The sequence below is a fragment of the Astyanax mexicanus genome, chromosome 7 (genome assembly GCF_023375975.1).
Source record: "Astyanax mexicanus isolate ESR-SI-001 chromosome 7, AstMex3_surface, whole genome shotgun sequence".
Taxonomy (NCBI): Eukaryota; Metazoa; Chordata; class Actinopteri; order Characiformes; family Acestrorhamphidae; genus Astyanax; species Astyanax mexicanus.
Genome location: NC_064414.1, coordinates 37,254,737 through 37,281,416, shown reverse-complemented (window position 1 = coordinate 37,281,416; position 26,680 = coordinate 37,254,737). Strand labels below are relative to the sequence as shown.

Below are 26,680 nucleotides of genomic sequence, written 5' to 3'. Positions count from 1 at the left end.
TCACAGTTTTAAAGCAGTTTCTTTAACTTAAGTAGTTAAGCTAAGCGCACATGTTACTTCTGAGCCCCTTGCAATTCGTAAACGATTTAACCTATTGAATTAAATCTCAATCACATCTCATTTGTTTCATTTCAGATCCAGTATGGTGGCAGGAAGATCCCAAACCACGAAGATTTTGTCACTGTCCAAATATTTATGGGCCTAACTGTAAGTAAATAAGGAAAATTACTATATTTGAGTCTAGCTTACTCAGAATAAATGGATGTCTTTAAATCTGGACGTTTAAATTCCATATCCAGTCCTGGATGTGTAACCTTTGTGGCCAATTGATTACATTGCCTTTTCTCTAAATTTCCAGCGAAAAACAAACTCTAGAACTGTAGGAAACTGGATTCAAGGTCCAGATTTGCTTTGGTGCTTCTACTTAAGACACACTTCCAATAACTTTTTCATTAACAACTGCCATTTCTGAAAATTAGTTATGAGTAGTTTCTATAACATTAACAGTTAACAAAAGGCCATGCAAGTACAATACACTGTAGATTACTGAAGACATAGGTGAAGGTAGCCTTGGGGGTCTGACTACAAACTGATGGTGAAGTACAGGTTGGAAGATATACGCAGCACACAATTAGATGGTGCCAAGAACCAGTGGGAAGGGTGTAGGTTTTACTCATCAAGGTTGGACAACCCAAATGTAAGGCAAATCCTAAAAAGCACCATATTTCATTAAAACAGTCACTTAACCTAATTGCATGAATTCAGAAATACAGAAATTACTAAAAGTGAATCAAATATTCTTTTTTTAGTTTTTAGGTTTAGTTTCTCTTAATCGTCTATAGTGATTCCAGCGTTCTGTAGATTTTAAGATATTTACTTTGAAACTCATCATGGCCAAAATATGGTTGTGCTTGTGTTTTTACTTGAACCATGACTTAAAATCTCAAAGTCGTAGTCTTATAAGCAATATTTAGGTTTGTAATAATGTTTTTACATGACTTGTACACTTGTAGAAAGTACCCACACACACATGCATGTTGTGCTAAGGGTCCTAAGGGTTTGTTGTAGGCCTCCTTGTAGTGAGGTTTGGAGAGGGAATGAGCTGCACATGGGGTAAATAGCGTGAGGAATTTGGGGCTACTCTGTGTGGTAGTCCGGCCTTGGCGAGTGTGGTCAGGGTCACACAATGTGAGTGTTGTTCCAGCGAGCAGAGCATAGACCAGGGCATATTGCTTTAATGGTGGCCATTTCCTCCAGACGAAGGGGTTTGACTCTGATCCCCCAATAGCCTGGGCTTGATTGTGTGCAGAGCTGCTGGAGTCTTCTAAGACTTTCCTGGAAAAAAAAATGCAGCTGAATGAAACATATTGACATTATTAGCTTGGATTAGATTGCGTGAGGCAGTGCTAGCCACCAAGTTATCTCAACTGCACACTGTAAACAAGCATGGCTTATGTAACATGTTGTGAGTCCAGTCATTGCAAGAAACACTGGGACTACCTTTGAGGAATAGTGTAACCCAAGGTGAATTAACAGGGTTTATCATTTAGCTCAGATGCAGTGAGTCATATTTAGCTTCTTTGGGTTACAATGGGACCTGCTAGGCTAATGTTGCTGATTAATAGTGAATAGCATTCCAATTTTACACTAACATGCTAAGAAATGCTGCATTGACCTGTGGGATATGCATGTGGGGCTTCCCGCACTGACTCTGATTTTTGCTTAAGCTGCTCGTCTGTTCACATGGGCAATTCTAGCCAGATGTTGCTGGTCACTATCATTATCACCTACTACATTGCATGACCACTGCATGGCACATTCTGAGTAAACACATGACATTACAGACTGAGGAAAGTTAAAGACCACCACTATGAGACCAGTGTTCAGCCTCCCTTACAAGATAACCCCTCACAACTTACAGTTAGGCCCAAAAATGTTTGCAAAGTGACACAATCTTCATAATTTGGGTTCTTTATGCTTTTACACTGCGATTGAACAAAACAATTCTAAATAAAGTTCACCATAAATAAAATGCATATTTTTAATACTTTGTCGAGAATCATTTGCAGGTTATGGCTCCCTGAAGTCTGAAACCCATGGACATTACTAAAACCCTGGGTTTCATTCTTTATCCTTTATGCTTTGCCAGAACTTTACCGCAGTTGTTGCTGGTTTGTGGGTCTTTCTACCTTAAGTTTTGGTCCACGCAAATGCAATATATGATGACTCAACACATTATTTTGGCTTAAAAATAACTCCTAGATTGCTTTTGCAGTGTTTTGCAGTTTTGTGTTGTTATCCATATTTACTGTTAATTGCCATCCAATCCTAGCATTGGAGCCCATAAAATAAACTTTTGAGAAACTCTTTCAAATTACTTTTGAGCTCCTGAAACAAGGAGGATTGTTTTGTTAACCGCTTGAATTAAACCTGGAAGTCTATACTCAGAAACCAAATGATGAAGATTGTGTCACTGTCCACATTTTTTCTGACTTAACTGTATTAAAAAAGGGTGGGTTTTCTGAATCTGTCCCGCAAGGGAACACTTAATTTAAATAAAATGTAAAAAATATTTTCAGTAATTTGAAGCAAATCTTATTAATTATTATAATTTTTAAAGTGTTTTCTAAGATTGATTACTGTCCATGTAGGATCTCCCACATCTCCCACATTAAAAGCAAATACTAAGCAGCAGCCTTACAGTGGGCATGGCTAGAATAAAGAGAATTTGAAGGGGAGTTAAAGGGTGGTCCTTAAGTGTGAACACAAACATTAAGCTCACCAGTCTTAATCTAACAAATCAAAAGTTACATGAGTAATTTTTATTAAAGCTGTTATGAGCATATCACCTGGCTGAAAGCATGCTAATGACTCTTCCAAGGTAAGGCTGATCTCTGAACTGTCAGTATAGCTAATCTTTGGAAATATTTTACAAATGAAATATATATTACAATATATTGTAAAACGTACTATTTACCAATATTCAATTACAGTTAAGAATACGAATCTTTTGGTTTCTACTTGCCACTTTAATTAATCCTCAGTTCTTAACCTTCACCTCACAGCTTGTGTTCACCAGTCAAATGAGATTACGAGAGACAGCTGCATTGACATTGAGAGAGAGAGAGAGAGAGGGGGAGGATTTTCAGCTCTGTTGGTAATTTAAAATATGTTGTTAATGAGGTGATGAGTGTATATAAAAGCACTAGATATAGTCTTTAAATTCAGACATTCAGCTAGAGTGTTAATCAAGGTATTAACTAATACATTAAGGTTGTAATTCAAGGTTTTCCATTTTCTTAGTTTTTTATGCGATTTGCAATAATTAAAGCACTTGTCTTAGTCAAATTTATATGTAGATCCCAGCAATTTGACTAACATATTTTCATAGACTAATAAAATATCTTCATTTGAAAAGGAAGTTTTGAGGCTAGTTTGCCAGTATGTCCCTGTTCTAACACACCTCCAAAACCTGATAATTAACAGATGAGTTGACACAGGTGTGTTTGAACAGGAAATCACCAAACTGTGCTGGACTCTGGCCCTCCAGGACCGAAACTGATTATTTCCGCTCTCTATAGAATGCTTTGAAATTAAGGATTGATGTCACGCTGTTCTATAAAAAGGTAGGCAGCCATTTTTAATAACAAATTTAATAAATGTGCACTGAACTAACTTACAAAAAAATGAAAAAAGTTTATACTCCTTAAAAGATGATACTCCTAAATTGTATATTATATTTATTTATTAGTTAAATCAAATCTATAATTTTGATTTGAAGTAAATCTAAATACAACAGATTATGCAACATGTACAGCCAAACTTTTCAGACTCATTGAGTTAGAATACTATATTGAGTTAGAATAACATAAAGTCTTAATACTTCACAATCAGACTTACATATTCTTTTAATTATAATGTCTTGTAATTTTCAGAACATTGTTCTGTTACATGTCTTAAATTTAATCTTATACTCCAATTACATTCATTTTAGTTCTTTTAGAAATTTCTTTTTCAAACTGTAATGGCACTTCTATTCTAATTCATTGTTGTATTACCTTCTTTTAAATATATAGCTTTAATCATATTTGAATAATGTTTTATTCTTAATATATGTTTAATTCTATTTTTATTATTATTCTCTCACATGTATATGTGACTCTCTTTGTACAATATTTTCTAGTGTGTAAAGCACTTTGAATGACTGTTGTGTGTAAAAGGTGCTATATAAAAAAAAACTGCCTTGCCTTAACTCGAATGTGCAAACATATAACAACTCTTTATTTATTTATTATTATTATTTTTTTTTAACTAGCCTAATCTGTACAAAACACACTGCAATTTGTCTAAAAGAGTTCTCATTTGGCCACTAGCAAAATCAGTTGACTAGGAGTGATCTGTTGTGACATGATGAGGTAGTAGGATAATAAAACTTCAGCTTGAAGAAAAAATTAATAAGGATTAAAGAAAAATATAGTAATCAAATTATTTAAGAGTTTTCTTTGATTGGACCAATGTAAAAATGTAAGTACAAAAAAGCTTTACTTTTGAATGATCATTTCAAATACACCTACTAAATTACAACTCATATCAAGTTGATCCATTGGGTACTGGTGACTAGAAAAAAAATAAAACACACACAGTATCGGTGTGTAAGAAGCACCTCAGCATTGTCTGGTCGTTTGTCTGACGGAGACAGTCTCTCCCTCTCTCAGCTGTCACACAAAACAATATTAAATAAATAAATAAAATAAAAATCAGACAGACTGGCAGCCAAACCCTCACAGACTGCGTATACCCTCACTCGGGTCCTAATGGAAATCACAGTATCAGTCTGAGCATCTCGTACGTATATAAAGCAGCTCCAGTCAACATGACGACGGCTACATTTACATATAGTGATATAGCGCTGCATGCCGTGTGGACCGTGTGATTATATATGCCAACCACTGCCATGCCTACCCAACCCCCCCCCCCTCCACACTTCTGCGTGAAGCAGCCACATTTTCTCTTTCTTTATCTGCTGCTGATGGCCAGTGGCCTCTGTGTACATGGAGGACTATAATAATACTGTAGGACACAACAAAGATCTTTAATAATGAAAGATGCCACCCTGAGCACGGACCGAATTAGCCCCCTTTTGCGTCCACGTCTGTTTTTTTTTTTTTTTCCTCGTGTTCTTCAAGAAGAGATTAGCTTAAAAAATTGTGCGTTGCGTAGATGACACATGTAATAAGCCTGGCACAATCAGAAAAATATATATATATTTCTCTCTCTCTCTTTTTCTCTTTCTCTCTCCCTCCCTCCCTCCCTTCTCTTCAGAGACATCCAGAATACATTTGCGCATTGACACAATGCTTCCCCGGCTTAACGTTTCAACATAGCGGCGATGAATCATTGGAGGACTAATGTATTCAGGACAGGCGAGGACCAACTGCTGCTATCAAAGGACTTGCTTGAATAACTGTAATAACTGGAAAATTATTTTGATAGCCTGAAACAATCTTATATATCACAGAACTTTATTAAAATAATATCAAATCAAATTAGCCTGTATCCCCATAATGAATTAAGTAACAGGTTACGCTGATATTAATCTCGACTAGCTCGCAGGCATTGCAGCAGGAGCATTTAATAAGCCGGTCCCTGTTGCTCTGAAGGGCTAGAAATCCTCGAGTACCGGTGCTTATTCAGGGAAAAATACATCAAAAGCCTCTCTCCCTCTCTAAATAATGTGCCCGTTTTCTCTGCCTTTGGTGAAATTATTCATAAGGAGAGAAAAATCTTGGCGAAATCTCGTGAGGGTTCTGATTAGCAGCTGACCCGTGGGGACGCTACGTATCCTAATCCCCTAAATGCCTTGCCGTCTCCCTCCCACCCATGCGCCAAGGAGCAGACCGCACGGGCCCTGAAATAATAATATAATCATGTTTTCTTATGGCGGCGTGGAGCAGCCGGGCCGGGCTGGAGCCGCAGCGGGCCTTCCCAGCCCTTCCCGGTGCAGCTGTCTGGGCTTGCGCTCGCTGCTCGGGCCCCGGCCTGACTCTCCAGCCCCCCAGCTCTTCTGCCTCCCTTTCTCTCTCGCTCTTTCTCTCTTTCCCTCTCTCCCTCTCGCTCGCTCGTTCTCTCTCTCTCCCTTTGCCACTTGGATACTGTCCATTTTCAGGGCTAAGAACCTGCTGGAGGCTCTTTAAATTTTTTAATAGAGCCCAGATGAAGCAGTGCTGGGGAGAGGAGAAGACAGCTCGTGTCAGTTTTTCCCCCGGCTCCCAGAGGGCCAGTAGCCCTGTAATGATCTGGTAAGGCTACAGATTAAAGTCGAGCTGGAGTCCAAGAAAGAAGGGGGGGAAAGAGAGCTGCCAGTTGCTCTTCACTCGCTTTCTGTAGCTCCCTTTCTCTCTCCCTCCCTCTGTCTTTCTCTGTCTCTCTTTTGTCTCTCTGTCCTTACCTCCCTCTCTCTCTCTTTCTCTCCCTCGCTCTGTCTTTCCCACACTGCACCACCACCAGTGTTGTTTGCTCTGCTCTACATGGTGGGGAGGTGGGCGAGGGGGAAGCTGAGAGGAGGATGAGGGTACGGTGAGTGCCGGAGAGCCTGGTCACAATGCCACCGCCATACTTTTCTGTCCCTCTGTTTTCATTCCTTTTTTTTCTCTCTTACTGTCTACTTCCCCTAGCAGTTTTTGTTCGCTTTTCGTTCTGTTATCTTCTTCTTCTTTCCTCTGCTATCGCCACCTCCTTGCCTCTACCCCCCCCCCCTTCTCATCTTTCCTTCCCCACAACCCACCACCCCTCTTCCCCTCTTCGCCTCTCGTTCCCCCTGGTCTGCCTGGCTTGTTGTGTTGCCCTGCAAACCGCGCTACATAACCATCCTCCAGGGTGGACACTAAATCTTTTGATGCAGGCGGAGTAGTGATAACATCTGAACTAGGGGAGTCTTCTCAGGGCATGCTTGACAGATGTAGCGGGGCCTTTTAGGATTTAGTGCTAGAGCGTATCTATTACAGGCGCTGCGGCAGGGCTTGGCAGGCCCGCCTGGTAATCTCCCATGAATTTCTGTCCAACTTATCGCAGACCTGGGACAGGTTTCTGCAGGAAGTGGAATCGCTGGATCTCCTCTCCCAAAGACACAGCAGACAGGCCAGGCCTTTGAACTCTACATTACCACCGCAGATAGCACGGACACGGACATCGCTCAGGCACAAGCCAGATCAACAGGATTCACGTTCAAATGACGTTCCACGTGATGCATAACCGACCACCTCGAACCGCCCCCCATTCGGACTCAGATTCTTGATTCTCGGCTACGGACAAAAACACAAAAATACACATCATTCCAGTTCACCTTTAGGCTGAGAGACACGAGAGAGTGGCTTGTTTCCTGTCGTCTAATGACTCTCGCCCTCTTAGAGTGAATTACAGCGAACTAAAGACAAATAGACAGAATCCCTTAATCTCCCAAGTGTCCCCAAGACCTGGAAACTGATGGACTATAAACAAAAAAATGCTGTAATTATGATAATATATTCAAAACGGATAATCATAAACATCCTAGAGAAATAATATACAGACGCGCTCTGAAATATGAATATCAAGTAGATAAAGTAGAAACGCTGCCATAGGCTACACAGAGCAGAGCAGATTTGGTATGGACGGCTTTTTCATGTGGGCACGGGGGAAATGGGCTATGGGTTTTGTCTGTGCTCAAGAGTGCATGAGTGTGTGTATGTATGTGTGTGTGTATGAGAGAGACTGTATATATATGGCCTTCCATTTAATATAGAAAGTAGAGGGAAAAAAAGACGAAAGGCATAAAGGCAGAGATATCATGTGTTTGTAGCTAAGTGTGCATGTATGTAAGTGTTTGTATGTACTTTTATATGTGTGTGAGTATACGTTTGTGTCTGTGTGTGTGTGTGTGTGTCTGTGTGCGCGCATCAGTGCAGGATGCGAGTAAATGTTTGTGTTTGTTCCATCCCTCTGGAGGGTTTGATCCCGTGCCATCTGGCAGCTCGGGGCGATGGGGGCCGTCATCTTCCTCATCTGATGGTTTCTCTGCCCCCCGTGCCCTCCCCTCCACACCTCCGCATCCCCTCTTCCCCTCTCAAGACACCACCCCTCCTTTCTTGCGTCTTCTGTTTCCCCCTTCTCCACCCCTGTCATCCCAGGCTTTGACACCGCCGTCTCCCACACACTAGCAGTCAAAAATGCCTGCACCCAAACAAAGATCGCCAGAAGTCCCACCCCAAAAGTGTGAAAAAGATAAACGTGGCTGGATTTTAGGGAGTTTGCTTATATGGCTTAAATTGATAGTTGGAAAAAAAATACATTGCAATGTTCATTTTTCGACGATATATAATCGCGATATTAAACAATGCAGGGCCCAAGACGTCACCAGCCCAGCCCCCTCCTGCTCTCTGTCTCGCGTCCGGACCGATCAGGAGCTGAGTCAACGCCGAGCACTCAAACCCCAAAGAAAACAGCAAAACAACAGTAATCTGCTCTTTAATCAGGCATTTAAATGGCGTTTTAAAAGGTAACTAAGAGCGTTTTTTTCTGGTATTAAAAGAGTAAATGCAGATGTAACTGGAAAAATCTGTGCAAAACTGTGCTGGACTGTGGTGCACAGCTTTCAACACGTGCGTTTACAAGCACGTGCTCAGCCATGCGGATGGAGACCATGCGGTTACCTCATGTTTACTCCTTCCCCCCTTCCCTCGTGCTCCCTGTCCCTTGTACTTCTCAGGCAGCAGCAGCCTGTCACTCACACAGACACAGAGACAGCGCTGTGTATCTACTTCTTGTGTCAAAAATCAAAAGATTGCAACATGGCGTGTTTGATTTAATTGCCCTAATTGACATCGCACGTCCTGCCATGTGACTATTGTGCATGCGCACATCACGATAACGATGCTTACACGATATATTGCGCCACCCAAGTTGGGAGTCAAAGGTATTTCTGATAAACTTTCTCGGAATAACCAATGCTTTGGTGTAGGTGATGGTCATTTTATTATTATTTTTTTTTTATTTAATAACTGTAGCAGACTACAAACTTTTTCTTGCTTGGGCGCCATATGGGTTGGCATATGTGCTCACTTCCTGTATGCTACACATTTGACTGTTAATAAAAAAACATTAAAATGTGGAAAAGTACTTTTAAAACATGCATTGTTGTGGTGTCTCTAGTTACAGTGGATGATTGTGATTTAAGCGAAGATTCTTTTGCACTCCCTTTTTAGCTAGACAGCTCTCTTAATTTCAATTTCAACATTTGATTATGAGCAGATGGAGACATTTTTGCCAGTTTGCTTTTCAGGCATCTCCATGTTCGAAGTAGCTTTTGTATCAGCATCATTAGCAGCGCCACATTTGCTTAGGTAAACAGGAAAAGCTGTTGTGGCCACAAAACCCCAGGGAAAACCTACCAGACCACTCTACACTGTATTTAGAGGGGTATATATAGCTTTGCAGGAACAGTAGCAAAATCACATAAATGGCATTTTCCTTTTTTTTTTTTAGAATAGTCTGTCACTTCCTGACTCAGAAATACTACTGCTTATTATATTTTAAACAAAGCACAAAATCTTAAAGACTGCTGCCTTAAACACAAGGCAGTTTTTTTTTTTTTACAGTGACTACTTACAGTGGCCACAAGGGTGAAGAAGAGAGTATTGCAATAATAATAGTCATGTAGTGCATTTTCAGGAGTTGTTAGCGAATACGACTAATTAAATAAATGGTAATAAAAAGATAGGACAGAAAGAACAATCAGTGATCGATGATGCATATTTGGATAAGTGACTTAGCATCCAATTACTTCTGATTCACTCTCCAGCCCAGTGGAGGGGCTCTCGAGCTGCTGGATATTTGACCATTATGGCTTATTTTACTTTGTGACTTCAGGCAATTATTTCCCTACTGGCCCATTTAACTCATTCAGCTCTTTCCCCACAGCTCCCTCATTGTGCGCAGGAAAGAGTGCGAAAATAATCCTGTGCTCACTTGTCACTTCTCCCAGTTTGATGTGAGTGGAGATTGTGAGGGTGCGTGTGTGTGTGTGTGTGTGTGTGTGTGTGTGTGCATTTCCTGTCCTTCGTTTAACTGTGTACAGGTTTGAATTCCCCATGAGAGAAGGATAGAGAGTGAGCAAGAGAGGGTGTGTGTGTGTGTGTGTGTGTGTGTGTGTGTGTGTGTGTGTGTGCGCGCGCGTGTGTGTGTTTTTGCTTGGGGGCAGGTAAAGTAAGACTGAGGTAGAGTTTAAGGAGACCTGGGTTCTGTGACTACCTCCACTGTACACTGACTCACCTCGGGCTAAACACTGTCCATGAGCGTCTGCACCACTTCCTACAGCTGTGACCTCGCTTCTACACACACACACACACACACTCACAAACAACCACTCACACACACACACACACACACACACACAAACAACCACACTCGCTCACATACACACACATACACACTATTTAGTGTGCATTGAAATGACTCTGACATAATAGTAGCACTGTATCAGCAGTAAAGGTCTTCTGTATAGAATAATATGTTACAGCTGTTGCTCAGGTCCTGATAGTGGGGATTCAAATATATTAAAATATATTCTGTATAGAAGAATATGATGAGCTGTTGCTCAGGTCCTCAGTGCTCAGGTACTGATAGTGGGAGTTAGAATATGTTCTGTATACAAAAATAGGTAATCAGTGCTTGGGTACTGATAGTGGGAATTAGAATATATTCTGTATAGTAAAATATGATGAGCTGTTGCTCAGGTACTCAGTGCTCAGGTACTGATAAGGGGAATTAGAATATGTTCTCTACAGAAAAATATATTGCAGCTGTTGCTCAGGTTTTAATAGTGGGAGTTAGAAAATGTTCTTTATAGAAGAATATGTTACAGCTATGTTCAGGTACTGATAGTGGAAATTAGACTATGTTCTGCATACAAACATATATGTTACAGCTGTTGTTCAGGTAATCAGTGCTTAGGTACTGATAGTGGAAATTAGAATATGTTCTGTATAGGAGAATATATTGCAGTTGTTGTTCAGGTACTCAGTGCTCAGGTACTGATAGTGGAAATTAGAATATGTTCTGTATATAAGAATATATTGCAGTTGTTGCTCAGGTACTGTTAGGTGGGAATTAGAATATGTTCTGTACAGCAGAATATATTGCAGCTGTTGCTCAGGTACTCAGTGCTCAGGTACTGATAGTGGGATTTAAAATATGTTTTGTATAGAAGAATATATTGCAGCTGTTGCTCAGGTACTGATAGTGGGAATTAGAATATGTTCTGTCTCAAAGAAAATGATGCAGCTGTTACTCAGGTATTCAGAGCTCAGGTACTGATAATGGGAATTAGAATATGTTCTGTATAAAATAATATATTGCAGCTGTTGCTCAGGTACTCAGCGCTCAGGTACTAATAGTGGGGATTAGAATATGTTTTGTAAAGAAGAATATATTGCAGCTGTTGCTCAGGTACTCAGAGCTCAGGTACTGATAGTGGGAGTTAGAATACATTCCGTACAGAAGAATATATTGCAGCTGTTGCTCAGGTACTCAGAGCTCAGGTACTGATAGTAAGAATTAGAATATGTTCTGTATAGAAGAATATATTGCAGCTGTTGCTCAGGTACTCAGAGCTCAGGTACTGATAGTAAGAATTAGAATATGTTCTGTATAGAAGAATATATTGCAGCTGTTGCTTAGGTACTCAGTGCTCAGGTACTGATAGTAAGAATTAGAATATGTTCTGTATAGAAGAATATATTGCAGCTGTTGCTTAGGTACTCAGTGCTCAGGTACTGATAGTAAGAATTAGAATATATTCTGTATAGAAGAATATATTGCAGCTGTCGCTCAGGCACTCAGAGCTCAGGTACTGATAGTAAGAATTAGAATATGTTTTGTATAGAAGAATATATTGCAGCTGTTGCTCAGGTACTCAGAGCTCAGGTACTGATAATGGGAGTTAGAATATGTTCTGTATAGAAGAATATATTGCAGCTGTTTCTCAGGTACTCAGAGCTCAGGTACTGATAATGGGAGTTAGAATACATTCCGTACAGAAGAATATATTGCAGCTGTTTCTCAGGTACTCAGAGCTCAGGTACTGATAGTGTGAATTATAATGGAATGTTATAGATTAAGTTGTGTCACATTCATTCACAACTCTAATTATATTAGAAGACTCTGCGCATGACGAGTGAACTGAATGAAGAGTTCATTTAGACAGCTGTGATAGAGCTTTAATCCACTGAGATATCTGCATACTGCCCACACATATATGATATCTCTATATATTACACTCTGACAGCTCACTAGGACATTGAAGGAATAGATCATTAGCTCATGATTATGAACGCAATTGGAATATGATTGATGTGTAGCAATAGTGATGATGATGAAAACCAATTGAGCATTATTATTATTATTATTATTATTATTATTATTATTATTATTATTATTATTATTATTATTTATCCCATCCATTACTCAACCTCTTGTGCACCTTTTCCAGAACCTTTAGATGGAATCACTGGGCACAGGGCAGGAACACCCTGGGCAGCACATCAGTCCACCTACACACTCATAAAAAAAAAATCATAATACAGGTGGTGGTGATGATTATTATTATTATTTTTAGCAGCAGTAGTAGTACAGCCATGATGGTGATTTTTATTATTATCCATACATTGATCCAACCATATTTATATTCAACCAAATACATAAATCACTTCTTCCAGGTCAGGATTAAGTTGGGCCTGGAACTTACTGTACACCCAGTATCAATAAGCACAGAGCAGAAATACCCTCTGGACAGGGTACCAGTCCAACACATGATATCACAAATGCCCTACAAATAAATTAATTACTTTAATTAAAAAATAATTATAATAACCGTGATGCTGATTTATAATTATAATACATTGACTGTGATTCTTCTTCTTCTTCTAATTCTTCTTCTTCTTCTTCTTCAAATTTTTCTTATTCTTATTCTTCTTCTTATCATTATCCAGTTCATCCTGGTCAGAGTCATGGATGCAGGACAGGAATCACCAGTTCATTGCAAGGTACAAGGTGCACACAAACATACAAGTTATAAAAAATAAAAAAATAAATAATAATAATAATAATAATAATGGTGGATACCTCCACACACACACACACACACACACACACACACACACACACACATTTGTCAGTCATAACAATAAATTTAATAATAAGGAAACACAATAAGGGCCACAGATTACAGTACTTGCAATAATAATAATAATAATAATAATAATAAACATTGTTAAATGATTAAATAATGTCTCAACTAATTATTTATTCTTTATTCACACTTGATAACATAGTTAAGCCATTATAAAATATATGTAAATTATAATAATTAATTGGGACATTAGTTAAAAGATGATTAATAAAGTCTTAACTGTTGAGAGTTAATTGATTAGTTTAGACATTCTGTTGTAAGTATTGTTAATTAATGTTCCCCTTTTGTAAAGTGTTACCAATCATAACAATAATAACAATCTTTATTATATTATATTATATTATATTATATTATATTATATTAATACATAAGTGTACTGTTTTCTTCCCACCCTCCTCTCTGACTGTTTCTGCCTGGACTGCTCTCAGCATGCTGGAGAGGTGTGTTTTCTAGGCCAGGGTGTAAAAGTGTGTGTGCTTGTGTGTGTTTATGTGTGTGTGTGTGTGAGGTACAGTGCCCTGGGTGCTGTGCTGCCTGTGGAAACATATGGCTAATCTTTCCCGGTCACCATTGCCACTTTTATCTTCTCCCACCCTGACTCTCCGCCGTTTGATGTCAAATTAGTCCAGGAATAACTAATTCTTTATTCTCCTGAATCTGGCACACTGAAGAACTTTGTTGTAGTCCTGGGAGGCAAACAATGCTTCAAGGAGTTAAACCTAATGAAAGCCTTTGATCCTGAAAGATATTAGAGAAAGAGAGAGAGAGAGAGAGAGAGAGAGAGAGAGGGAGAGTGAGAGGGGGAAAACAGTCAACTTGCTAAAAATCCAACTCCAAATCAAAATGCAAATTAAATGTGAAGGGTTTTCTTTTCTTTCTTTTTTTTAAATATATTATTATTATTATTCTTTTCTTTCTTCTAGTTTTTAATTAATGATCACAGCTTTGTTTGCATCAGTCTTAACCTACTAAAGTATGAAATCTTCTTCTCTTTGGCACATCATTCCTTATTTATATCGTTGGGAATGAAAGTGCTATTTTTCCAAGTTGTTACAACAGATTAAAGTGTCAGAACGCTAAAGGAGAAACACGGGGACCGACAATGCAGAGAGGAGGAGAGGGGGAGAAAAAAAAGAGAGATGGGGAACAGAAATAGATTTGTGTAAGTAGTTTTCCTTTTGGGCGTTTTAGCATTGTTAATTTTCCTCAGCTTTTCTCTGCTTAGTATATTATGATAGCTCTCCCTAGAGCAAATAAAGTGAAATTGTCTAGTGCGCGGCAGTGCTTAATGACTGCTTTGTTGGGATGTCAGTGCCGTCGCTGACGAGATGGGAGCGTGGCTGACCCAGGCTTTTAAGATGTGACAGTGAACATGTGTAATTGAAAAGAGCTGAAGGTGAAAGCGGCTCCTCCTGCTTTGTTCGAGGAGCGGGATGAGTCTCCACACAAATTCCTTCACCATCTCTCGTGTAAAGCTGCTGTCTTAGGGAAAACTAGCACCTCCAGAAAAGTAGATTAATAATGAAAAGGAAGCATTTCTGAGCCCCACTTTATATTAAGTGTATTAAAGCTGGTAATCTATTCACATAAAAAAAAATATATATATATATATTTGTTTTATCTTGGTATGTCCCCTTCTCCCAGATCAAGTGTCTCAGACCACCATCATTGAGCTTACTCCACAGCCTTAACAAAGTAAAGAAGCAAAGCAGATTTTTCCACATGATATCCAGTTTTTTCTAGTAAATCTAATATTTTTACAGTAAAGGTGCCATTCACGTTTCATTTTTTCATTCTATTATTTACATTTGCTTCAAACTGCAGTGCCGTAGCTCAGTTCGGTTTGCTTTTTACTGTTTTATCACCAAAACGAACCATAGCTACTACAGTCCAGTTTAACCCCCAGTTGCTGTGACAGAGTCTATTTCTATATAGTTACACTATCAAATATCCGTCCATCAAATGTGTAAATAATGGTGATGGTAGTTATTGAAAGAAATATATTATAGTAGTACAGCTTGAGTTATTACAAATGTGTATCAACTATACTTTTTTACAAGCCCTTCTCAATAGTTGTAAGCAGAAACAGTAGCTTTTTATATAAATATTATATATACATTTATTGTATATAGCGCACGAGCTACTGAGATTGCACTTGTGTGATGACATACTGCAGCTCTGAATCAGTTTCTCTGGTTTTGCTATTTATAGGTACATGTTTGAGTAGAATAAACATTGTTGTTTATTCTATGAACTACGGACAACATTTCTCCCAAATTTCTAATAAAAAGATTGTCATTTAGAGCATTTATTTGCAGAACTAACTGACTAAAATAACAAAAAGATGCAGTTCATATTTATAAAGTTGTAAGAAATCAGAACTCAATATTTGGTGGAATAACCCTGGTTTCTAATCAAAGTTTTCATGCATCTTGGCATGTTCTCCGCCACCAGTCTTACACACTGCTTTTGAATAACTGTATGCCTTTACTCCTGGTGCAACAATTCAAGCAGTTCAGCTTGGTTTGGTGGCTTATGATCCTCCATCTTCCTCTTGATTATATTCCAGAGGTTTTTATTTTAGTAAAATCAAAGAAACTCATCATTTTTAAGTGGTCTTTTATTTTTTTTCTAAACTAAAGCAAAAACGTGTATTTCCCAAAAGTGGACCACTGTCATCTGTAAGTCTGAATTCTTGTCACTTGGATAATTAATATGTGTTACACAATGATTAAAAGTTGAAACAATTTATGTTAAAACATAGAAATAATGTTTTTTTTTTAACATTCTATTTGTCTGTTTTTCTTGAAGTAAGCCAGTGGTGGCTTAGTGATTAAAGCACCTGGTTATTGATGACAGGGTTGTGGGTCTGATAGCCCGTGTTTGGCAAGCTGCCACTGCACTGTTGGGCCCTTGAGCGAGGCTCTTAACTCACTGTGTTGCATCCACTGCATGGATGGGTTAAAGGTGGAGGCCACATTCCAGGTGTGTGTCCTGGCCTCCATCTTGTCTTGTCTTGTCGTGTCTTGTCTTGTCTAAGCAGTGTAAATAGCAGCTGGTGTTTTGTAGAATGTAGGAAAACAACAAAAACCAGTTGTAAAACCCTTTTTTTTTTGTTTAATAAAAATGTGAAGCTGTATAAAATAGCCCTTGCTTGGAAACGAATAAACTAAAATACAGAAAATACAGAATTCTTATTCTAATTCTTATAGAATGTCTCAAAGACATTAGAGAGTAGAGAAATTTGCGGAGAGCATCCTCAGCCTCACACAGGTTCACACAGACGTCCCAAAGACTCAGCTGCAACTGGATGAGGATGATGTGTGCCCTTCATAAGCCTTAACCAAAAGCGAAATCTCTATAGTTCACGTTATTGTGTCTTCCTCCTTTGTGTTTATATAGAGCTGCACTTCCTCTTCTTGTGTGTGTGTGTGTTGTTCTGTGTGTGTGTGTGTGTGTGTGTGTGGGAGTGTATGCGTGCACTCCCCAGCTGCGAGTGGTCAGGCCTGGCCTGAGGGCTTGGCTCACTGGACTGATGAACTGCAGGCTTGTTGCCCCGGGGGGCGGTTGAGAACGGGCCGCATTGGCGGCGGTGGCCTCCTCCTCCTCCTCTTCTCTTTCTTTTCTCTTTTTCCTTCCCTTTCTTGCAATTTCTCCGCCTCGGCCCGGGCGAAAGCAAATAAAGAGATCTTGAGGAAGGTGGCAGAGTGGCAGGTCGCCGAAATGTAAAGTGTGCGCAATCACTCAGATACAAGTGGCACCGCTAAAAATTGCCTTCATATATCAGCTTATGGTTTACAGGCACTGGCAGAAAGGACGCCGAAAGGTCAGGGGGAGAAACATATAGATGTGTCAAGCCTGGCGCTCAGGGCGGCAGGACCGCAGGATGATGGGATGTGATATGGGCTCTGGAGGGACTGAAGAAGTGCTTGATGGGGCAGTATTCTTCCCTTTCCTTCTCTCTCTTTCTCTCTCTCTCTCTCGCCCCCTCCTCGCCCCCTTCGCTTCTCCGGTGGAGAGAGAAGCAGGCGTGCAGGCGTCAGCACCGGAGACCAGGTACACCAGGGCTGTAACCTCTTCTGCCGACCCCCAGTGACAAGACAGATAGCTCCATTCATCTGCGGCTGAGCAGCGGCGCGCGCCCGCATTTTTCACCCTAAGCCCAGGATGGATCTGCTCGCTGGGAGGAATGTCAGCGGCCTGAATGCCCTGATCTGTCATGTGCCCACCATCTTCACACATATCGCACAGCGACTCTGACACAGAGAGAGACACACCTTCGCCAGCCAGAGAGAGAGAGAGAGAGAGAAACAGAAACACAGTAAGAGAGAGAGGGAGAGAGAGAGAGAGAGACAGAAACACAGTAAGAGAGAGAGAGAGAGAGAGGGGGGGGGTTGAGAGACGGCCACATCAACCACATCAAGAGAAAAAGTCGTGTAAAAGTGAGAGAGTAACAAGCACCCACCGTCCAAACTTTACCAAAAAAAAAAAAAAAAAACAACAGGAAAAAAGTCCTTTTTCCAAGACAGCACTTTGTGTTTATTACCATAAAATAGGGGTTTTACTAATCGTCTGCAGCAGCACTGTGCAATTAACCGAGCCTTAATTTGTTTTGCTCCTGTTAATTATGCTGTAGAGTTTTCCTGCAGCCCTGATCATATCCACCTGATCCTTAACGTTCACGAGCTTCGCAAAGGCTTGATTTACTGAATCAGGTGTGTTCAGCGGGGAGTTGCTTAGTAATTTGAAGGGCTCATATCTACTCATATCTATTTCTCTTGTATCTTGTGTTTTTATTCAGTTGAGGTGCAGTCATTACATTTATATACAGCATTTTATATACAGCACAAATATAGGGCTTATTTACGTATTTATGTGTTTCTTGAATTTTGCCCTTTTCTTTTCTTGAGGTGCACATAAAGGCTTTTTGTGCAGCTGTACACTAATATTGAGTAGCAGTAGTAAGTAAATTCTAAAAAGATTATAATCATATAAAGTTCATTTACTAGGTTGTATGATTGGAAATTTCACTCACAGTAGACAATGCAGTGGGTGGTAATGATGGTGACCGATGGTATCTAGCTAGAATTGTCCATGTGTGTAGAGACAAGCTACACAGGCAGAACACACATCCACATTCAGGATCCATTAAATATGGCAAAAGTCATGGGACATGACACAATACTCGTTTCTGTCCCATGTGGCATGTCATTGTATATGTAAATGAGCTCTATTTTATGGTTGCCCTCATTGTGCATTATTCAGAAAGCACTCTGAGCTAAAACTCTCCTGAGGCTTGCAGTGTGAAGGGTGGGGCTAAACTGTGGTAGGCTGATTAGGTGCGCCTGTGCATATTTTTTTTTTTTTGTAATACAGAGAAACCACAGAGTGGTTAGGGAGTCAACAGTATGATTGATAAAGTTTAAAACTCTCAATCCTTTTACTTTAGTAAAGTGAGTAAGATGGCATGGTGGCTTAGTGGTAAGCACGTTTGCCTAACAGCGCTGGGGTTCCCTGGTTCAAGTCCCCATTGGGGTTTCCATTTTCGCCGCATTTCTGTGTGGGTTTCCTCCAGGTACTCTGGTTTCATCCCACCGTCCAGTGTATGTATTGTGATGTAAGTAAGTATGTATGTTTGTGTGACTGTATGCACAGATATATGGATTGGCACTGTGCTGTGTCAATTTCTCTCTTTTAGGTGGATGGTTGTTTCTGGTTGAGAGTACGCTGTGCACTATTGGCTTCTGCTTTTGACTGGTGTGATTTGAAGAGTGTAAGTGATTGTGTGTAGAATGTAATTGTAAGTGTGCTTGGGTGCCTAGACATTGACACATTTATATACAGCTCTGGAAAAAATTAAGAGAACACTTTAGTTTCTAAATCAGTTTCTCTGATTTTGCTATTTATTGGTATATGTTTGAATAAAATGAACATTGTTGTTTTATTCTATAAACTACAGACAACATTTCTCCCAAATTCCAAATTAAGATTTTGTCATTTAGAGAGAGAAATGGCTGAATTAACAAAAAATAGAAGCAGATCTCAAATAATACAAAGAAAAAATGATCATATTCATAAACTTTTAAGAGTTCAGAAATCAATATTTAGTGGAATAACCCTGGTTTATAATCACAGTTCTCCTTCACCAGTCTTACACACTGCTTTTGGATAACTTTATGCCTGCACTCCTGGTGCAAGTATTCAAGCAGTTCAGCTTGGTTTGTTGGCTTGTGATCCTCCATCTTCCTCTTGATTATATTACAGAGGTTTTAAGTGGGCAAAAAAATGAAAGAAGAAGAAATGTAGTGCTTCTTAAAAACTGCTATAATGAAGCAGGACAGTGCTGGTACTGCAGCTACAGTCAGGAGTTCCCAGGAAGAGTTCAGTCCCTGCCATAACCTGCACGAGTAGAACTGTATTGATCAGTGTGTACAGATATAATCACTTTTAAATTCAGGCTTCATCTTCATCTTCTATGGCCTTATGTATCGACTGGGTTTTACTTCTCTCTCTCGGCAATGCAAGCTGTGTGTGTGTGTGGTGGGTGAAACGACCTGTAATGCTGTGATGTTTTACGAGGTGTCATCCTTTGTTTCCTCTTCAGTGTTTTATCATTGCTGGTGGGAGTGAGCGCTCGTGCTAAATCCAGCAGAGGGCTGTGCAGCAGAGAATGAGAGTGAAAAGTGAGAGAGAGAGAGAGAGAGAGAGAGAGAGAGAGAGAGAGAGAGAGAGAGAGAGAGATAGATAGCGGAGAACATCTCTCCCAACACAATCCAGCTCAGAATTAGGCAGTAAAAGGCAATGGTGAGTATTATCATGAGTGTAGATTAAAAATGTCAGCGTTACAAATTAGAACACACACACACACACAGAGCGTACCCAGAGAGAAGCAAGAGCATTTGGTACCTACCAAATTGGTGCTCTTCCAGTCTCAGGCTCAGCCAGTCTGTGATTTCCTGATTGGCTCAATGTGGGTCCTGCAGTGGTACTACAAATTGGAGAAAGTTTGAGTCACCAACATTTAAAATATAATATATAAAGTTCTCAGTCAGTTTCTAGCCCTAACATTTCACTATACAATGCCATTGAACAGGAACTAGTATATGTATGTGGGGGCCTGTCGGTTTGTACAGACAATTCTAGATGCCAGATCCAGATGCCATTGGTCCCATTGCCATGTCATGACCTGTGTTCAACATCTATCACAAGATAACACCTCATAACTCACACAGTGTAAGTGTTTCCATGTTGTCATGAGGTAACACTTCATAGATCTATTGAATTAAAAATGAACTCGTCGCTCACCCATCCATATCATTGAACTCAAGTTCCAATCACTTCCATGGCCTTAGGTGTATAAAACCAAGCAGACTGCTTCTACTAACATTAGTGAAAGAATGGAGCCGTTTCTCAATACAGAGTACACAAGTTTGCACTCTTGTACTTGACAAGAACAAACTAGGTTTGGCTAGCGAGGACGGGAGGACGCGGGGCTTTTATTCTGTAATTAGAACAGCTGCGTACTTGATTAAATACCTTTCTCAGGGCACGGAAAGTGTAGTTTTGAAAACGGAGATATCCATTTTCCCATAGTCATTTTTTAAATAAATAAACCACATATCTGCAGTCTAAATCACTACATTCTCGCCTGAAATTAACTTCAAACTTTATTTTATCACAAAGCAGTACTGTTTTCAAAACGTATACCTGAAGTGCATTCTGGGATATCGGACTATAAGGAGTCCACACAAGTCACCTTCTGTGCAACCTCTATAATGAGGGAGCATCAAGAACACAACCGGGTCTTTGTTGTGTACTTGGCTAACTGCGATCTTCTAAATGGAAAAGTACTTGGGCTGCGACTGATGATGTTACAGACAAGAACGCAGATTGAGAAACGGCCTGGGTCACTATCAGGAGCTCAGTGATAGGATCCCAACTGTGCAACAAGTACAGTCGTGAAATTTTCCTACCAGTAAATAGTCCACAGCTTACTGTCAACTCACGCTGTCAACGTAAAATGTCAGGGTGCGGTCAGCTGAGGGATTCTAAGGAGCATAGTGCACAGTGGTTGCCAACTTTCTACAGTCAAACTCTACAGACCTCCAAACTTCATTTGGCCTTTAGATTAGCTCAAGAACAGTAGAGTGTAGAGAGCTTCATGGAATGGGTTTCCATGGTCGACAGCGGCATCCAAGCCTTACATCACCAAATGCAAAGCGAAATGCGAATGAAGACTTTAGGCAATGTTGTGTACAATTACACTGCTAGTGTAAAATCAGATGTTTTGGTGTGTGTATATACAATCAACAAATACATTTAGTTCGGTAGGACCACACAGGTAGTGTGTGTGATTTACAGTTCCAGGGGTCTAGGCTCATGGGTTCAATTCAGTTTTGGTCACAATCTCCTCATGTCCCTGTGGGATTCATCTAGCTACTCCAATATCTTCCCATCTCCCAAAAACTCTCAAAAAAGGCTCATCTCTGCTTAATGTATAGAGTGTTGCTGCTTATCACTTAATGTCCCATTGTCCATTTCCCTGTGGACTGCCTCTGTCATTAAACACTTTTTAAGGTCTACCTGGTTTTGGGTTTGATTGAAGTGGGTCAGCTCTCGCAGTCAGGGAGTATTGGGTATGTGTGCGTGTGTGTGTGTGTAAGCACTGAGCATTGTATGAAGCTGAAATAATGATGATTTAAATCAGAAATCCAAAAAGGTGTTCAGGCCGCATCTGGTGTGAGGCACAGTGGCAGCGGCTGCGGTGCTCACACACAGCTTCACCGGACCACTAGCAGATGCCAATTTTCTGCCCCGTTGAGGCCTCCTGGAGGAACACTGCCCTGCCTGCCTCGTGCCCTACTCTCAGCCCTAGCATTTCAGCAGAACACACACACACACACACACACATACATACACACACACTCGTGACTGCTCCTGCTCATCCCATGGCCACTTCAGAGCACATCTCTGCCCTGGAGTTAGCTCAGTCTGTAGACTCTGTGTGTTTGTGTTTATATGTGTGTGTGTGTGTGTGTGTGTGTGAAAACACACAGCAGTGGCCTGATTTCCTCTCAGCTCTGAGGCTGATGCCTCACATCAAGCTGTGGTGTCTTATGTATGCTGATGTTGACCATTCAACACATGCTTTTAGCGCAAGAATTCTAGCAGGCCGCTGACAGTCCAGACTTCCTCTGTACCTTGGATGCACACATTTGTTGCTCGGGACTGTGTTGACATCTAAATGTTAATGAAGGTCAATGTAAAATATTTTTGGGATTCTTTGGACTATTTCTTTTGGCCCATTCTGTATCATAATTTTATGTATCATAATATTATAGTTGGAAATAATCGTGAGATCAAATTTGCTGATAGCCTATGGTTGTTTCTTAATTTAATTGGTAATTTTGGAGCATTTTTATGCATCCATTAATCAGGCATCAATTGAACACTTTAAAACTGATAGACAGTAGAAGAGAGAGGTCACTTGAAAATTCTGCCCACAAATAAAAATTATAAGGCTGGTTTGCACCAAAATAGAGCAATCAGAGTGCCGTCCCTCTCTCTCTCATAACAACTGACACTTTCTCTCTTTACAATATTACCAGGATATTGTTTATATATTTTGACCGGCCCCAGGGTTTAGGGGCGTGGCCACTGTGACCCGATAGCAGGAAGCACACAGAGATACACAGACACGGGGAGTAAATGAACTCAAATGTACCTTTATTTGGTTATAAATGCCCTCCACCACACCCAAAAGAACTTAAAAGAACATAAATACGGCCCAGTGGGGCTCTAGAGTTCACTAGTTCACTTAGTCTTTGTTTTTAGGTCCGTGCAGCCTCAGCTCTCAACTCACCAGTGAAGTCCCTCATGAATGAGGGCTGAGGCTGGGTTTTTATGCCTGTCCCTGCTGGTGGCTTAAACAGTCCTGATGCCGTTCAGCTGGGACAGACAGGGCTGGGCGTTCTGGCGTGGGGCGGACCCAGAGCTCCCCCGCCTCCTCACGCCACAATATACAGTACAGGCCAAAAGTTTGGACGCACCTTCTCTTTTTTAATGCGTTTCTTTATTTTCATGACTATTTACATTGTAGATTCTCACTGATAGCATCAAAACTATGTGGAGTTTTATGTACTTAACAAAAAAAGGTGAAATAACTGAAAACATGTTTTCTATTGTAGATTCACTATTTGGCGCAGAAACGAGAGACAGAGAAAGAGGGGGAGAGAGAAACAAAGAAAGAGAAAAATAAAGAGAGAGAAACCAAACAAAGCTCTCCAACCGGGTCGGAGCTGGAAGTCTGAACTGGAGTGTTACTGCTGGACACCGTAAGAGCGTTCTGTTCAATCGTTCAGCCAGAAAACAAATCAGTGCGTCGGGTGGGGGCGGGGCAGATTATGGTGGAAGTAGGTTTCAAACTTGGTGCCTTAATTAACTTGCATTAAAAAAAGTAACGCGTAACTGATTCCAAATTAACAGCCCGTTTTAACGTTGACAACCCCAATACATATTGCCCCTATGAATAAGTGGGTGACTCCCAGGACTTCCTGGAGTGGTGGGATGCCTGGAGATCTACACCCCAAAGTAGTGGTAGTTTTAAATTAAGTGGAAAAAAAAGTGAAACTTGTCAGTGAAGCGTCAGTGAATATAGACACTATAGACACTATAGACTATAACTATCCAAACAGGTATGCATTCATAGCAGTCTAGAACAGCACCATGAACTACACATGTTAATAATTGCCTAATTGGTGGTTAAAGCTAAAAATCCTTCATTTATCACCACTACAGCCAATAAGCAAAGTGCTGTAATTCCCTTTGAGCTCCCAAGATTAATCGCTGCACACGCGGTAGATGGTCTGGGAGTGATTGTTTGAAATATAAACTTTGCCGTGACTTTTTTTTTTGCGAGTGTTTGTTATGGCGGCGCGGGGAGAGGAGGGTGGGGGGTGGGGGGGGTTTATTTATTTGGCTTGATTTTCACTTCTAATCTCATCCTGCTCATGCAAATGGAGCGAGCGAGGAAGGTGCCGTGGTTATCTTTCTTTACATCAATAAATAAAAGGCTCCAGTGGACCACAGGGCCCTGCTAATTTTCCAAACCAGTGAAGAGGCTTTTTATATGGGGAACACCTCTTCCATTCCACCTCTCTCACTCACTCTCTCGCTCTCTCTCTCTCTCTCTCTCTACCCCTCCACTCTCTCACACACACTCTCCTTGTGTCTCACTCTGCAGCCCCAGCCTCTTTCATTTCCGTCACTATTTCTTCTTGTCTTTACAGTAGCTGTGGTTGACGCAGGCGGCGTGCCTGTGCGCCTGTCCGTGTGTGTGTCCATGCGGGTGTGTGCGTGCCAGGCCGAGAGGTGGCTCGGCCACTCCGGGGCCGGATTTGCATCAGGTTCCTGTGAGGTAAGAAGACGGAGCATTAAAGGCCAAGCCGTAATCTCTCCATGTCATCTAATCTCCTCGTATTAAGTTTCTCCAGAACGATAAGACGCCGGGTGGCCACCTTGGCCGGACAGCTGACTGTACGGTCCAGAGACAGTTCAGGGCAAGCAGGACACACACACACACACACACACACACACACATCCTCAAACACAAACACATCCCTGGGGGAGATTAATTGCTCCCAGTTGAAGCCGGTCTTTGGGCCCTGAGCTGTGGGGTCACTCTGGCAGAGGATGATGAAGCGCTCTGACCGCTGCTTTAGCCCTGACCCAACTCCACCTCCGACTCCTCACGCCATCTGCAGAATGAAACAGCTGCACAGGCTGCCTTGAACAGGCTGGAGAGTAAAGTGTAGGGACTAAGAGAGAGAGAGAGAGAGAGAGATTGTGAGTGTTGTCGAGTCACGATTAAAACCTTTGTGTAACATCCGGTCGGTACTGGATCACACAGTATAAGTAAGTGACCAAGATATAGACTGCTGACAGGCCCGTTGCAACATGGCAAGCAAACCAATCAATTTCCCAGGGGCCCCTATACAATAGAGGGATTTCCATCCACCAAGTTTTATAATTGTACCCTGCTCTACCCTATAATACATTTAATTAGACAGCAGTGCGACACCACTAGCCTCAAAACCCAACAGCAGAGAAGTGACTCCCTGGAATCAGAAGTCTCATGAAGATTCTCTCTCTCTCTCTTTCAGCGTCTCCAGAGTGTGAGCCTATATTCACTTCCAGCGCCCATTTATTACCCATTTTCACAGAGTTTTCCTCAGCTTGCTCCCGTGCCAGGACCATCCATGAGGCTGGGAGCCACACCAGAGCCCCGTTCTCCCGCTGAGGAGCAGACAGGACACCCCGCTGTCCAGAAAAAGAGAGAAACAGAGAGAGAGAGTATACAGGCTAGGAGCCGAGACGGCCAGACCACGGCCAGATCACACCCACAAACGCACACGCGCTTAATAAACGTATATGTCGCTACACGAGGGTCATTTAATCCAGCTCTAGTTTTCCATTTTTTGAGCAACCTCTGGACTTGAACTACCACCCACTCCAATAAGGGCTCCCGCGGCCCTCGCTTTTATGTGTTTTGCAACTGGATTCCTGCGAAGGCAACCCAAGAATGTGATGAAATGCGCAGATCTCTGGCCAGGCCACATGCATGCAGACATAAACAGAGTGCCTAATGGCGCTCAGGCCTCTGCGCCGGTCCGCTTTCAGCCGGGCCCTAACCACTCGCAGCTGAGCTGGGCTGGCACCAGCCATGTTTATTGGGGGGCTTTAGCCCATCAACTTATTGTCAACAGTTCAAGAGCCTGTCAGCGGACCCTCCAGATGTGGCTGGAGAGAGAGAGGGAGGGAGGAGAAGAAAGTCGGAGGGAGAGGGACAGACAGAAGTAAAGGGTGAAAAAGAAAAAGGGAGGGGAAAAAATGACTGGATCTGGTGCAGGCTTTGGTGTGGGTGTTTATTTAGGAGGAAAGATAATAATAACAATAAAAACAATAATATTAATAATAACATGAATTATCTATTAATTATAAATAGTTTTTATTGTTATAGTTAGTCTAACTACACTGCGCTCCAAATTATTATGCAAATTATATTTTTCCCTGATTTTCCTAAAAGTTCGATGCAAATGACAGTCAGTATAATAAAAGTCATCACCTATTAAGAGTATATATCAAACTGTATTGAACAAACCTCACGATGATAACATTATATTCTTCAAAAAAAATGCCTTGGTTAGGGTTGGCCGAATAGTAGCTTTATGCACCACAACAACAAGCCTTTGAAGGATCCTACACCTTCAAATACCTGTTTGCTTTTTTTTAGCCTCTCTTTTAATCCGATGAACTTGCCTGGCAGAAACCTTCCTCATTTTGCCTTTATGTGCATGAACCCATCTGTGCTTTAAATCAGCCACAAATCTCTTCACAGTACGGTGATCACAGTTAAGTTTTCGTGAAATATCTAGAGTTTTTATACCTTTTCCAAAGCAT

At 41.0% G+C, this 26,680-nt stretch overlaps 1 long non-coding RNA gene across 1 annotated transcript; it reads left to right on the top strand.

Moving 5' to 3' along the window:
• The first annotated feature begins 132 nt into the window (after window positions 1-132).
• LOC111195976 (uncharacterized) lies at window positions 133-19,953 on the top strand. The gene is made up of 3 exons (XR_002651914.2): window positions 133-207; window positions 13,023-13,076; window positions 19,827-19,953. It is a non-coding gene; the product is annotated as an uncharacterized LOC111195976 (long non-coding RNA).
• The last annotated feature ends 6,727 nt before the right edge of the window (window positions 19,954-26,680 follow it).